Source organism: Somniosus microcephalus, chromosome 10, assembly GCF_052327205.1.
Source record: "Somniosus microcephalus isolate GS21.2 chromosome 10, FLI_Smic_1.0, whole genome shotgun sequence".
NCBI classification, from domain to species: Eukaryota; Metazoa; Chordata; class Chondrichthyes; order Squaliformes; family Somniosidae; genus Somniosus; species Somniosus microcephalus.
This window is the reverse complement of record NC_140996.1, coordinates 62072980-62085329: the sequence shown is the minus strand read 5'-3', so window position 1 is coordinate 62085329 and position 12350 is coordinate 62072980.

Below are 12350 nucleotides of genomic sequence, written 5' to 3'. Positions count from 1 at the left end.
GGTGATTTGATCGAAGTTTTCAAGATATTAAGGTGAACTGATAGGGCAGATAGAGAGAAACTATTTCCGCTGGTTGGGGATTCTAGGGGGGCATAGCCTAAAAATTAGAGCCAAGCCTTTCAAGAGTGAAGTTAGGAAACACTTCTACACGCAAAGGGTGGTAGAAGTTTGGAACTCTCTTCCGCAAACGGCCATTGATGCTAGATCAATTGTTAATTTTAAATCTGAGATTGATAGATTTTTGTTAACCAAAGGTATGAAGGGATATAGGGCAAAGGCGGGTATATGGAGTTAGATCGCAGATCAGCCATGATCTCATTGAATGGCGGAACAGACTCATGGGGCTAAATGGCCTACTCTGTTCCTATGTTACTATGGGATGCTGCTTTGCTCATAAACATTTGCATTGAACTCACTTGGGGTAACTTTGACTTTGGGGTGATATCGGGAGAGATGTATAAAGGGCAGCTGAATCAATATCGCCCGCTTTACACTATCACCCAAAGCCAAACCTGTGACAAAGATGAAATAAGAAATGTTCTGCTAAAGTAATGTATATTTTTAACATTTGTTAAAAAGGTTATAATATGCTTTCTTTTATTTTCTGTAACATCTACGAAAAATAATTGTTTCTACTTTGGGATATTTTCATTTGGTATTTAATTAATAAAATGGGATAGAGTATGAACAGTACTTTAAAACCGTAAATTATAAAAGTAATTATAAATTAACCAGTCATTTTTTGCAGATGCAATGAAACAAAGATAGAACTTGCACTTAGAAAATCATAATATGATTGAGCAGAGTCAACATGGATTTATGAAAGGGAAATTGAGTTTGACAAATGTAATAGAGTTTTTTGAGGTTGTAACTAGCAGGTTAGATCAGGGGGTACCAGTGGATGTAGTCTATTTGGATTTTTAGAAGACATTCAATAAGGTTCCACACAAGAGGTTAGTACACAAAATTAGGGCTCATGGGATTGGGGTAATATATTAGCATGGATTGAGGATTGGTAAATGGACAGAAAACAGAGAGTAGGAATAAATGGATCATTTTCGGGTTGGCAGGGTGTAACTAGTGGGGTTCTGCAAGGATCAGTGCTTGGGCCTCAGCTATTTACAATCTATATCAATGACTTACATGAGGGGACTGAGTGTAATGTATCCAAGTTTGCTGACAATACAAAGTTAGGTGGTAAAGTAAGCTGTGAGGAGGATGCAAAGAGGCTGCAAAGGGATATAGACAGGTTAAATGAATGGGCAAGAACATGGCAGATGGAGTATAATGTGGAGAAATGTGAAGTTATATACTTTGGTAGGAAAAATAGAAAAGCAGAATATTTTTTATATGGTAAGAGATTGGGAAATGTTGGTGTTCAGAGGGACCTGGGTGTCCTTGTATATGAATCACAGAAAGTTAACATGCAGGTACAGCAAGCAATTAGGAAAGCAAATGGTATGTTAGCCTTTATTACAAAAAGATTGAAGTACAAGAGTAAAGAAGTCCGGCTGCAATTATACAGAAACTTGGTGAGACCACACCTGGAGTACTGTGTACAGTTTGGTCTCCTTATGTAAGGAAGAATATACTTGCCTTAGAGGGAGTGCAACAAGGTAAACTAGACTGATTCCTGGGATGGGGGAATTTCCTATGAGGAGAGATTGAGTAGACTAGGCCTATATTCCCTAGAGTTTAGAAGAATGAGAGGTGATCTCATTGAAACATACAAAATTCTTAAGGGGCTTGACAGAGTAAATGCAGGGAGGATGTTCCCCCTGGTGGGGAATCTAGAACGAGGGTCACAGTCTCAGAATAAGGGGTCAGCCATTTAGGACTGAGATGTGGAGACATTTCTTCACTTAAAGGGTTGTGAAACTTTGGAATTCTCTACTCCCGAGGGCTGTGGATGCTCAGTCGTTGAGTATATTCAAAACAGTAATCGATAGGTTTTTGGATACTAAGAAAACCAAGGGATATGGGGATAGTGTGGGAAGGTGGCGTTGAGGTAAAAGATCAATCATGACCTTATTGAATTTTGGAGCAGGCTCAAAGGGCCGAATGGCCTATTCCTGCTCCTATTTCTTATGTTCTTATGTTCTTGTTCATATAGCGCCTTTCACAACCTCAGCATGTCCCAGAGAGCTCCACAGCCAAGTAAGTACCTTTTGAAGTGTTGTAATGTAGGCAAAGGTGGCAGCCAATTTGTGCACATCAAGGCCCCACTAACAGCAAGGAGATAAATGACCAGATAATCTTGTTTGTCTAATGATTTTGGTTTAAGGATGAACATTAGCCAGGACACTGGGAGAACTCCCCTGCTCATCTTTGAATAATTCCATGGGATATTTTACATCAACCTGGTAGGCCAGATGGGGCCTCGTTTTAATGTCTCATCCGGAAAATGTCATTTCCAACAATGTGGCACTCCCTCAATAATGCACTGAAGTGTCAGCTTACATTATGTGCTCAGGTCTCTGGAGTGGGGTTTGGACCCATGACCTTCTGACTCGGAGGTAAGAATATTGCCACTGACTCAAGGCTGATATGCTTGGCTCAGTTATAGCAATACTAGCTGAAGTGCCCGGCGGTGCCGAGGCTTTTTCAAGGGCATGTTGTTGTTGGAAGAGAGAGAGCGACTGGGGGGAAGAGAGAGAGAGGGTGGGGGGAAGAGAGGGCGGGTGGGGGGAAAGGGAGGGCGGGGGAGGGAAGGGAGGAGGGCGGGGGGGGAAGGGAGGGGGGCGGGGGGAAGGGAGGGCGGCGGGGGGGAAGGGAGGGCGGCAGGGGGGAAGGGAGGGCGGGGGGGGAAGGGAGGGGGAAGGGAGGGCGGGGGAGAAGGGAGGGGGGAAGGGGGGAAGGGAGGGCGGGGGGGAAGGGGGGGAAGGGAGGGTGGGGGGAAGGGGGGAAGGGAGGGCGGGGGGGAGGGGCGAAGGGGGGGCGGGGGGGAAGGGGGAGGGGGGAAGGGAGGGCGGGGGGCGGAGGGGGAAGGGAGGGCGGGGGGAAGGGGGGGTGGGGGGGAAGGGGGGAAGGAAGGGAGGGGGAGGGGAGGGGAGAGGGGGGAGAGGGGGGGAGGGGGAGGAGGGGGGAGGGGAAGGGGAAGGGGGAGGGGAAGGGAGGGCTTGAGGCTGAGAGACGGCCACGGCCACGACCGGTTGCTGGGGTAACCCTGCCGCGCCACCCCGCCCCGAGCCCCGCCCGCCCCCGGCCGAGAGCCCCGCTCTCCAAGCCCCAGCCGCCCTGCACTCCCGAGAGCCCCGCTCACCAAGGCCGAGATCCGCACTCTCGAGAGCCCCGCCCGAGCCGAGCGCGGAATAGAGAGAGACGCCGCGTCTCACCTGCTCCTGCTGCGCGCGCACCCTGACCCTCGTGGCTGACGCCATTGCCCCGGGTAACGTGACACGGGGGGGGGCGGTGAGGAGCTTAGCAGAAGCCCAATTCCCAATTACCTAGCTCGGGCCTGGCTGGGCAAGAAAGGCCCAGGCTTTCAGGCCTAAGAAAAAAACGGGGAAAGGTAGGAAAAAGAATCTTCAGGTTAGATAAAATATTTACAAATGAGTGATTTATTTTAAAACAATTTAATAAATTCAATTTTATTTTGCTGGAAATGTATATTTGAAAAGAAAGACGCAGAAAGCAGGAAAAAGAATGGAAGCAAGATGGCGGCTACTCGCCCCGGTTCAGAACGATAAGGCCCGCCCACACACGCACCGATTGGCCCGGCGGCACATGCCAGCAACCCGGCGTACGATTGGTCGAGCTCGAGGTCACTCTGTCGCTAATGAGCGGATAATGAGATGCTAATGAGCGGAATGTTAAGGTTTTTTGGATACCGCGGGCTCGATTTTAGCCCGGCCGAAACGTAAATACGCTTAAAACCGTCTCGGAAGCGTAAGCTTTCTTTGGAGGTAACGCGCGCGTAGGTACGCCCTGTAACTTTCGAGCGCATAGCCCGACAGACGCACACGCGATGACAGACAGACGAACAGACAGACAGACAGACAGATGGACAGACAGATGACAGACAGAAGGACAGACAGATCGACCGATTTATATATATAGATTTTAAAGTATTTAGTTTTTTTTTAATGACATCAATGTAGTTTTCTTTCAATAAATGACAGGTGGGAATCAACAATAAAAAATAGAAAATGTCAAATTTAAAAAATAACTGACTGTGATTTATGAAGAATTGGGTCTTTAGAAAAAATGATAATAAGCAGGAAGTGAGGAGCTATTGGCCCAGGTTTTGCTGTCAAAATAACAGCGAGTTTAAAGATGCTCACCATTATTAATGTGTAAATTGTTCAGCAACTTTTGGCGAGGAAGAGATACCCCATGAATTGCAAATCGCCACAAGTTGTGCCGCTCTGCTGTTAGCTGCACATAAACGGCAGCTCGCCCTCAACCTCCCCATGAGTTTCATGAAGTTGCTGCATTTGCACATGAATTGCCAATTAAACTTGCTGTAGAAAGTTAGGGCTGCTACTTAACAGTGTAATTACCTTTTTAATCAGGAGATTTATATTCCTGCAATTCCAATAAGCTTCTCTGGGCCTGAAAGGGGACAATTTATGAGTGGAATCTCATTCCTACAGGTAGTAAATTGTTGTCAGACATTTTTTAAGTTTAAAATTTTATATTTTTTAAATTATTTCTTACTTTTCCTTTCTGTCTCTTTCTTCTTTCTCTCTTAATCCAATCTTTCTTTCCCTCTCTGTACTTGATTTTGCATTGAATTCACCCACTCGAATTTACCCTTTTTCTTTCTTGGTCATTCCTCTGTTTCTTTCTCATCCTTCAATCTCATTGGTTAAGGAGATAGGCTGTTGGTCCCATCATTCACCAAGATCCCCGATGCCCTGTGGCCATTATCAACTTCCACTTCCAGCACTACAGGGAAAAAAACTTCAGCAGAAAGGTGAGAGAAAATCTAACTAACAATGCCCCGCTCCAGATAAATCTGGACCAATAACTGGAAATCATTTAGTCCTTCTGCAAAATGTTCCGAAAATGAATTTAACAGAATCAAAATGTCGCTTTCTTTTCCTTCAAGAGTCATTATTGGATACCATGAAAATCAGCTTTCAGCATTTAAACTTTGTTTTCTCTCCTCTTTTGTCAGCATTACCTCTTATCAGCAAGTTCCTTTCAAGCAAATCCTGAGCAACTTTTACACGCCTGAATGCCTTCCAGAATTAACAAAGAGTCAACACCATTGTTTAATTTTTTTTAGTGTTTATTGAGATGACAAATGTCATTGCTAGGGAACAGAAAACTTTTTCCCACTTTTGGTATCTTGAGTCAGCATCAAGCTCCTACAGGTCAGATATTGCATGAATTGAATGTAAAGCAAGGCTCCTGCAATTCTTCTCCAGCGGTAGGCTTTCCCTCCAGTTGTAGAACAATCCCACTGCACCAGTCTGATATTTTAGATTTCCCACTCCAATTTAATGTTAACTTGTGATGAATTGTAGCTAGCTTGAGTATCGAGGGGGTGCTTGGATTAGTACAGTACAATGTCCTTTCATTCTGGAACTTGAACTGAATCGAGCTTGAGCTGCTAGGATGAACTTAGGCAAGTCCTAAATTAAATGAGTTTGGGTATATCAACCTAGTTTCCAATGACCAAAGATACATATTACAAAACTACCCAGAAATGTGTAATAATTGCCATTCACTCAGCGATCTCAAAAGGATACCTGGTGTGAGAAAAGAATAGTGCAGTAAGAGGTGTTCTTCTGAGGTTGAGAGTAATGCACGTTGCTAGGGTCATGTACAGCTTTACTCTGCATCTAACCAATACTGCACCTAACTTGGATCGCTCAACGGTATCACAGTGCAAAAAATGGAAAAGTATTTAATTCCCCAGTGCTAACATCATTCATTTTGCTGAGCCAAAATAAATGACAAAACCTACAAATTAACATGCACACAACACGGTTAGATCTACAACACAACTGCATCCAAGCAAACATCCTCTAAAAAGAGAAAATTGCAAATGCTGGAAATCCAAAATAAATAGAGAACATGTGAGAAATACACAACAGCTCTGTCAGAGCAAAGACAATTTAAATTTCAGGTATAGACCCTTCATCAGAATTCCAAATTATTATTATTTACCAAAACCATATATTATACTCACTAATATTTCAATCATTGTGAACTGTACACTTACACCATATTACCAAAACACACATGTACACCCAATGCAAATTATTTTTGTTATCATAGTTGTCACTTATATCATAGAGGACTGAATTATAAGATTTCTTTTAGATCCTACAGACTGTTGTACAGTGAGTAATGAGCCTTAATCTTCTCATACTGGTTGCAGCATAGAGTTGGCTATTAGAGTTACTCATTTTCGGCAGCTACTCTATGATTTTGCAGGTTTCTCATTTTCTACTCAACTTGCATAGGCATTTGTGAGAAACAACAGCAAATAGAGCAGCACATCATCATGGCCTATCCATTGTCATGTTCTCCCAGTTGTTAGTAGGGATGTTACATGCTTTCAGGCTTTTCTTCAAGGTGGTCATTGAACCACTTCTCATCACAAGAAAACTTGTCATTTTTCAAATCATAGCAGAACATTTTCTTCGGAGGCCTATTGTCTGACTTCCAAACAATAGGACTGATTAATAAGATAAGAACATAAAAAATAGGAACAAGATTAGGCCATTTGGCCCCTTGAGTCTGCTCTGCCATTCAATAAGATCATGGCTGACCTTCTACCTGAACTCCACCTTCCCGTAATATCCCTTGATTCCCTTAATATCCAAAAATCTATCACTCTCTATCTTGAATATACTCAATGACTGAGTACCCACAGCCCTCTGGGGTAGAGAATTACAAAGATTCACAACTTTTTGATTGAAGAAATTCCTCCTCATCTCAGTCCTAAATGGCTGACCCCTTATTCTGAGACTTTGACCCCTAGTTCTAGACTCCCCAGCCAGAGGAAACATCCTCCCAAAATCTACCCTGTCAAGTCCTATAAGAACGTTTTATGTTTCAATGAGATCACCTCTCATTCTTCTAAATTCTAGGGAATATAGGCCAAGTCTCCTCAAACTCCCCTCATAGGAAAATCCCCCCATCCCAGGAACCAGTCTAGTGAACCTTTGCTGCACTCCCTCTAAGACAAGTATATCCTTCCTTAGGTAAATAGACCAAAACTGTTATTGCTATTTACACCTCCTCTAGACCCATCTTTTGTTTCTTTACTTGTCCCATTACCATCACCTTTTGCTTTGCACCATCATCCCTTTTGTCATTCACTCTCTCCTGCCTTCCCCTTTATTCTTTCCTCCTTTCCCCCCTTTCTCTGCCTCTGCACTTGCTTAAAACCTATTGGCCTAGAAATTCAGTTGGTTGCGCCAGCCGCTAGCGCCTTAAGAGGGCGAGAAGTGGGGCGCTAAGCGGCTAGCGACCGGGCGCGGCACGATCTGTGCCTCTCGCGAAATTCAGTAAAGATTTAGCGGCGCTGCAAAACCTTTGCGCGCGCAGATCCTGACATCATTTCATGGTGCAACGCCCTTTGTGTGCCCCGAACCGGAAATTCAGTGGCGCCGGCCTATTGTGCGTCTGGCGCCCCCAGCGACTGGTAAAGGGGAACGGTTCCCAGTCGCTGCGGGGCGCGGGGGGCGCTAATTAAAGGGGGCTCCTCCTGCAGTATAAATGTCAGCCATTTTGCTCCACTCCTTCTTTGTGAGACACTGATATTTGGAGAGAGACAAAGGGAGAGAGCTTTCTGGTTTGAATCAACACTCGCTCAGGTACTCCTGGCTTCAGGCCAGAGCTTTGCACTTGTAATTAACTTTCAGTGCCATAGCATTAATTTGATACATCTAATGGGGGCTGCAATGGGTGCAAACGTTGGCTTACTGCATTGCATTCAGAGGGCTCAGAGACGCCGTGAGAGACTGCCAGTCATGGCCAGACAGAGAAGGGCCAACAGGCATCGGCACAGGAGGCCTTACCCACCCAGGGTATACCGCCAGCAGTTCTCATATCTGAACATGTCTGAGGAGCAGTGTGTTCGGAGGCTGCGATTCAGAAGGGAGGTGGTCACAGAGATCTGCCACCTGCTTCAGAGAGATAGAGTCATAGAGTTATACAGCACAGAAAGAGGCCCTTCGGACCATCGTGTCTGCGCCGTCCATCAAGCCCTGTCCAATCTAATCCCATTTTCCAGCATTTGGTCCATAGTCTTGTATGCAATGGCATTTCAAGTGCTCATCCAAATGCTTCTTGAATGTTGTGAGGGTTCCTGCCTCTACCACCCTTTCAGGCAGTGAGTTCCAGACTCCAACCACCCTCTGGGTGAAAAAGTTCCTCCTCAAATCCCCTCTAAACCTCCTGCCCCTTACCTTGAATCTATGCCCCCTTGTTATTGACCCCCCTACTAAGGGGAAAAGTTCCTCTTTATCTACCCTATCTATGCCCCTCATCATTTTGTACACCTCAATCAGGTCCCCCCTCAGCCTTCTTTGCTCCAAGGAAAACAACCCCAGCCTGTTTAGTCTTTCCTCATAGCTGAGGCGCGCCATCCCAGGTAACATCCTGGTGAATCTTCTCTGCACCCTCTCCAAAGCAATCACATCCTTCCTATAGTGAGGCGACCAGAACTGCACACAGTACTCCAGCTGTGGCCTTACCAGCGTTTTGTACAGCTCCATCATAACCTCCCTGCTCTTATATTCTATGCCTCGGCTAATGAAGGCAAGTATCCCATATGCCTTTTTAACCACCTTATCTACCTGTTCCGCTGCCTTCAGGGATCTATGTACATGTACACCAAGGTCCCTCTGACACTCTGTACTTCCTAGGGTCCAGCTGCAGCCACAGCTGAGGAGAAGGACGTCTCTGTCGGTGGCAGTGAAGGTGACGGTGGCTCTCAACTTCTATGCCACCGGCTCCTTCCAATCCGCTACTGGGGACATTTCCAACATCTCCCAGTTCGCGGTACATTGCTGCATCCGCCAGGTGACCAATGCCCTTTTCAGAAGGAGACGTCAGTTCATCTCCTTCCCCATGACCCTCGACAAGCAGCAAGAGCGTGCAATGGGCTTTGCAGCATTAACGGACTTCCCCATGGTGCAGGGCGCCATTGACTGCACGCATGTGGCTTTGCGGGCACCTCTAGAGAATGCCGAGGATCACCGCAACCGGAAGGGCTACCATTCGCTCAACGTGCAGTTGGTGTGTGACCACAGGCAGCTCATACTAGCTGTCAATGCCTGCTTTCCAGGCAGCAGCCATGATGCCTTCATCCTGCACCAGACTTCTGTGGCAGACCTTTTCCAGGCCCAGCCTCACCCACGAGGATGGCTTCCCGGGGACAAAGGCTATCCTTTGTGCACCTGGCTGATGACCCCGCTCTGTGCGCCCAGCACCCCTGCAGAACAGCGACACAATGACAGCCATCAAGCAACCAGGAACATCATTGAGCACACAATCGGCGTGCTCAAGCAATGGTTCCGCTGTCTGGATCATTCCGGGGGAGCCCTACAGTACTCGCCTGAGCGAGTCTCCCATTTCGTTGTCGTGTGCTGCATGCTGCACAACCTGGCTATCCGCAGGACTCAGCCACTGCCAGCAGACATTGGAGGACCACCAGAGGAGGGGGAGGAGGAGGAGGAGGAGGACCAGGATGGGAGGGAGGCAGAAAGTGCAAGGGCCATCCGTCTGCGGCTTATTGCAACTCGGTTCTAGGCCCCCTCTCAGGGAATGGCTTGTGCCAATGAAGGAAGATGAATGTAGCCGCTCCGCAAGCCCTCAGCCGATCAAGGCAACCAATACTTCCAAAAGCAAACATGGACAGTGCGATTAAAGAATTTTTTTTACTCTTATAACTCTGTGCCCTTCCCGCATGACAAACTAATTCAGAGAAACCCCCCAAACAAAAACACACCAGTCTCGGCCTTTATATAAAAAACAAACACACCAGTCTCGGCCTTTATATAAAAAACAAATACAGCAGTCTCGGCCTTCATATAAAAAACAAAAACGCCAGTCTCGGCCTTCATATAAAAAACAGAAACGCTCGTCTCAGCCTGTTTATAAAAAAGAAATACAACAGTCTCGGCCTGTTTATAAAAAACAACAAAATTGGCCAGACCTTCTACTTTTTCACCTGCGAGGGTGATCCGTCTCGCTTCCGGGCATGGCCCCTATCCGCCCTGCAGCTCCTCCTCAATGGGACCCCAGTGGCTGCAGCAAGGCTGGGGGAAGGCTGCTGAGGGTTAGTTGGTGAGACAGCAGATGCCCTTGGGGGTCGGCCTGGACCAGCTCTGGGCCTGGAGGGCCCGGCTGGGGACTGCTCCAACTCAGCTTGGGCGGCAGCAGTCTATCCTACGGGTGGTGGCAGCTGCAGTGGAGGAGTGACAGTGTTGGCTGCAGGAATGCTGCCAACCTGACAGAGCACATGCACTCCCTGGTCGGCTGATTCACTGGCACTCGCACGGGCCAGCACTGCAGCATGCGCAGCAATCTGCTGAAGCACAGGCTGCTGGGCTACTGCGGCACGGCGAGTGCCCTGGCGATGCCTGGCTGAGCCAGCGAGGGTGGCAGCAGTTAGTGCCCGTGTGGCCCTGGTCTGTGTCTGGATGACACCAGCCAGTGAATGCATGGCACGACTGAGCACTTGGCTGGAGGCCGCCTGTACTGCCGCGAAGTCCTGCAGACTCCTGGCCTGTGCTGCACTGAATTCTTGCAGACTCCTGGCCTGTGCTGCCCCGAATTCCTGAACACTCCTTGCCAGAGACTCTATGGAGTCCGGCATCCTTGCCACTGCAGCCATGAGCTCAGTGTGCCTGCGCTCAGTCTGGGTGCCCATTTCCACAAGGAGCCGCACCTCCTCTGCGCTCACTGTAGCAGGACTGGAGGCCACACTCTCCCTCCGGGGAGAAGGCCGCTGAGTTTCCCCACCCCTCTCACGTTGCTGCAGCCCGCTGGTCCCCGGAGCATCACTCTCCTCCAACACTTCCCCCCTGCTCCCCTCCAGGGAAGACGTGTCCCCAGCATGGCCATGGGCTGCCTCGGCCGAGGGTGTCCCTGATGGGGCGGCTTCCTCTTCCTCCTCCTCTAGGTCTGAGTCCGACACAGTGCCAGCTTGAGGGGCCGCCTCCTCACCTGGCGAGTCACCATCTGAAAGCAGGGAGACACAAGAGTTGCTTTAGAGTGAGGACAGGATGGCAGCGAGGGAGGCATGAGTGCTGCTGTGCACTGCATTGGTTCGATAGTGGCAAAGGATGCTGGCGTGAGGCGCAGGTGGAAAGAGAGAGGTCAAAAAGTTGAGGACCTTACCATTGGTGCCCAGAACAGGGTCGGCATCTCCAGTCGCGATGGGGCCAATCAGCCGGCCTGCCATGATCTGCTACACTCACTCCTCTAGGTCGCTGAGCTGTTTCAGGTCAGGACGGCCTCCCCCGGTCTGGCGCTGCTGTCTCCGGTTGTACGCCAGCTTGGCCTGCAAGAGAGAGGATGGCCTCTAAGTATAGTGTGACGCCCTGATCTTGCCTGCACAGCCTCCCATGGTGGAATAGCCCTGACAGTGTGAAGCCCTCATCTTGCCTGCACAGCCTCCCATGGTGGAATAGCCCTGACAGTGTATAAACTCCTGAATATGCAAGTGCTTTTCATGACAGTCCCATAGCTGCTGGATGAGGGCTGGGCAGTAGGGCTTTCAAGTCCCTTTGGCCATCAACTGAGGAGCACATGCAGGGATGAGGAGGATATTGGAAAGGGTACTCACCCTGACAACCCGAGCGAGGTCGTTGAATTTTTTACGGCATTGGAGGGGAGTCCTGGCAACCGTGCTGTTGGAGGCGACACTGCTTGCCACCTCCCTCCAGGCTTTCCGATATTCGGAGGGCAGCGGCCTCCTGCCACCTTCAGGGAACAGAACATGGTGCCTGCGCTCAACTGCGCCAACCAGCACCCTCAGGTCACCCTCGCCGAAGTGCTGCGCTCTCTCCCTTGGCTTCTCCATTCTCCTGGGTGTGGAGCAGTTGAATTAGCACTGTTCAGGCCTTCCCTCAGGGCTGCAGTGTGCAGGGCGTGGCAGCCAAACAATTCCACCCTCCCCCTTTAAGTGCTGACCGGCGCCTGACTGTCTGCCTTCAATCAATAACTCGCTGCACCTGCGCTGCGCCCACCCTCGGTGGTAGTGCCCTGGATCGCTGGCTTAGCGCCTTATGATACTCGTGCATCGCCTGCTTTAGCGCTGCAGCAGCCTCTTGGGGCGATGCAACTGAATATCGGCGAAGGTGGCGCTAAGTTGCGCCGGGCACAAAGTTTTGCGACCGCCCGGCTGTAGCGCCCCAAACGCGGCTATACCGAATTTC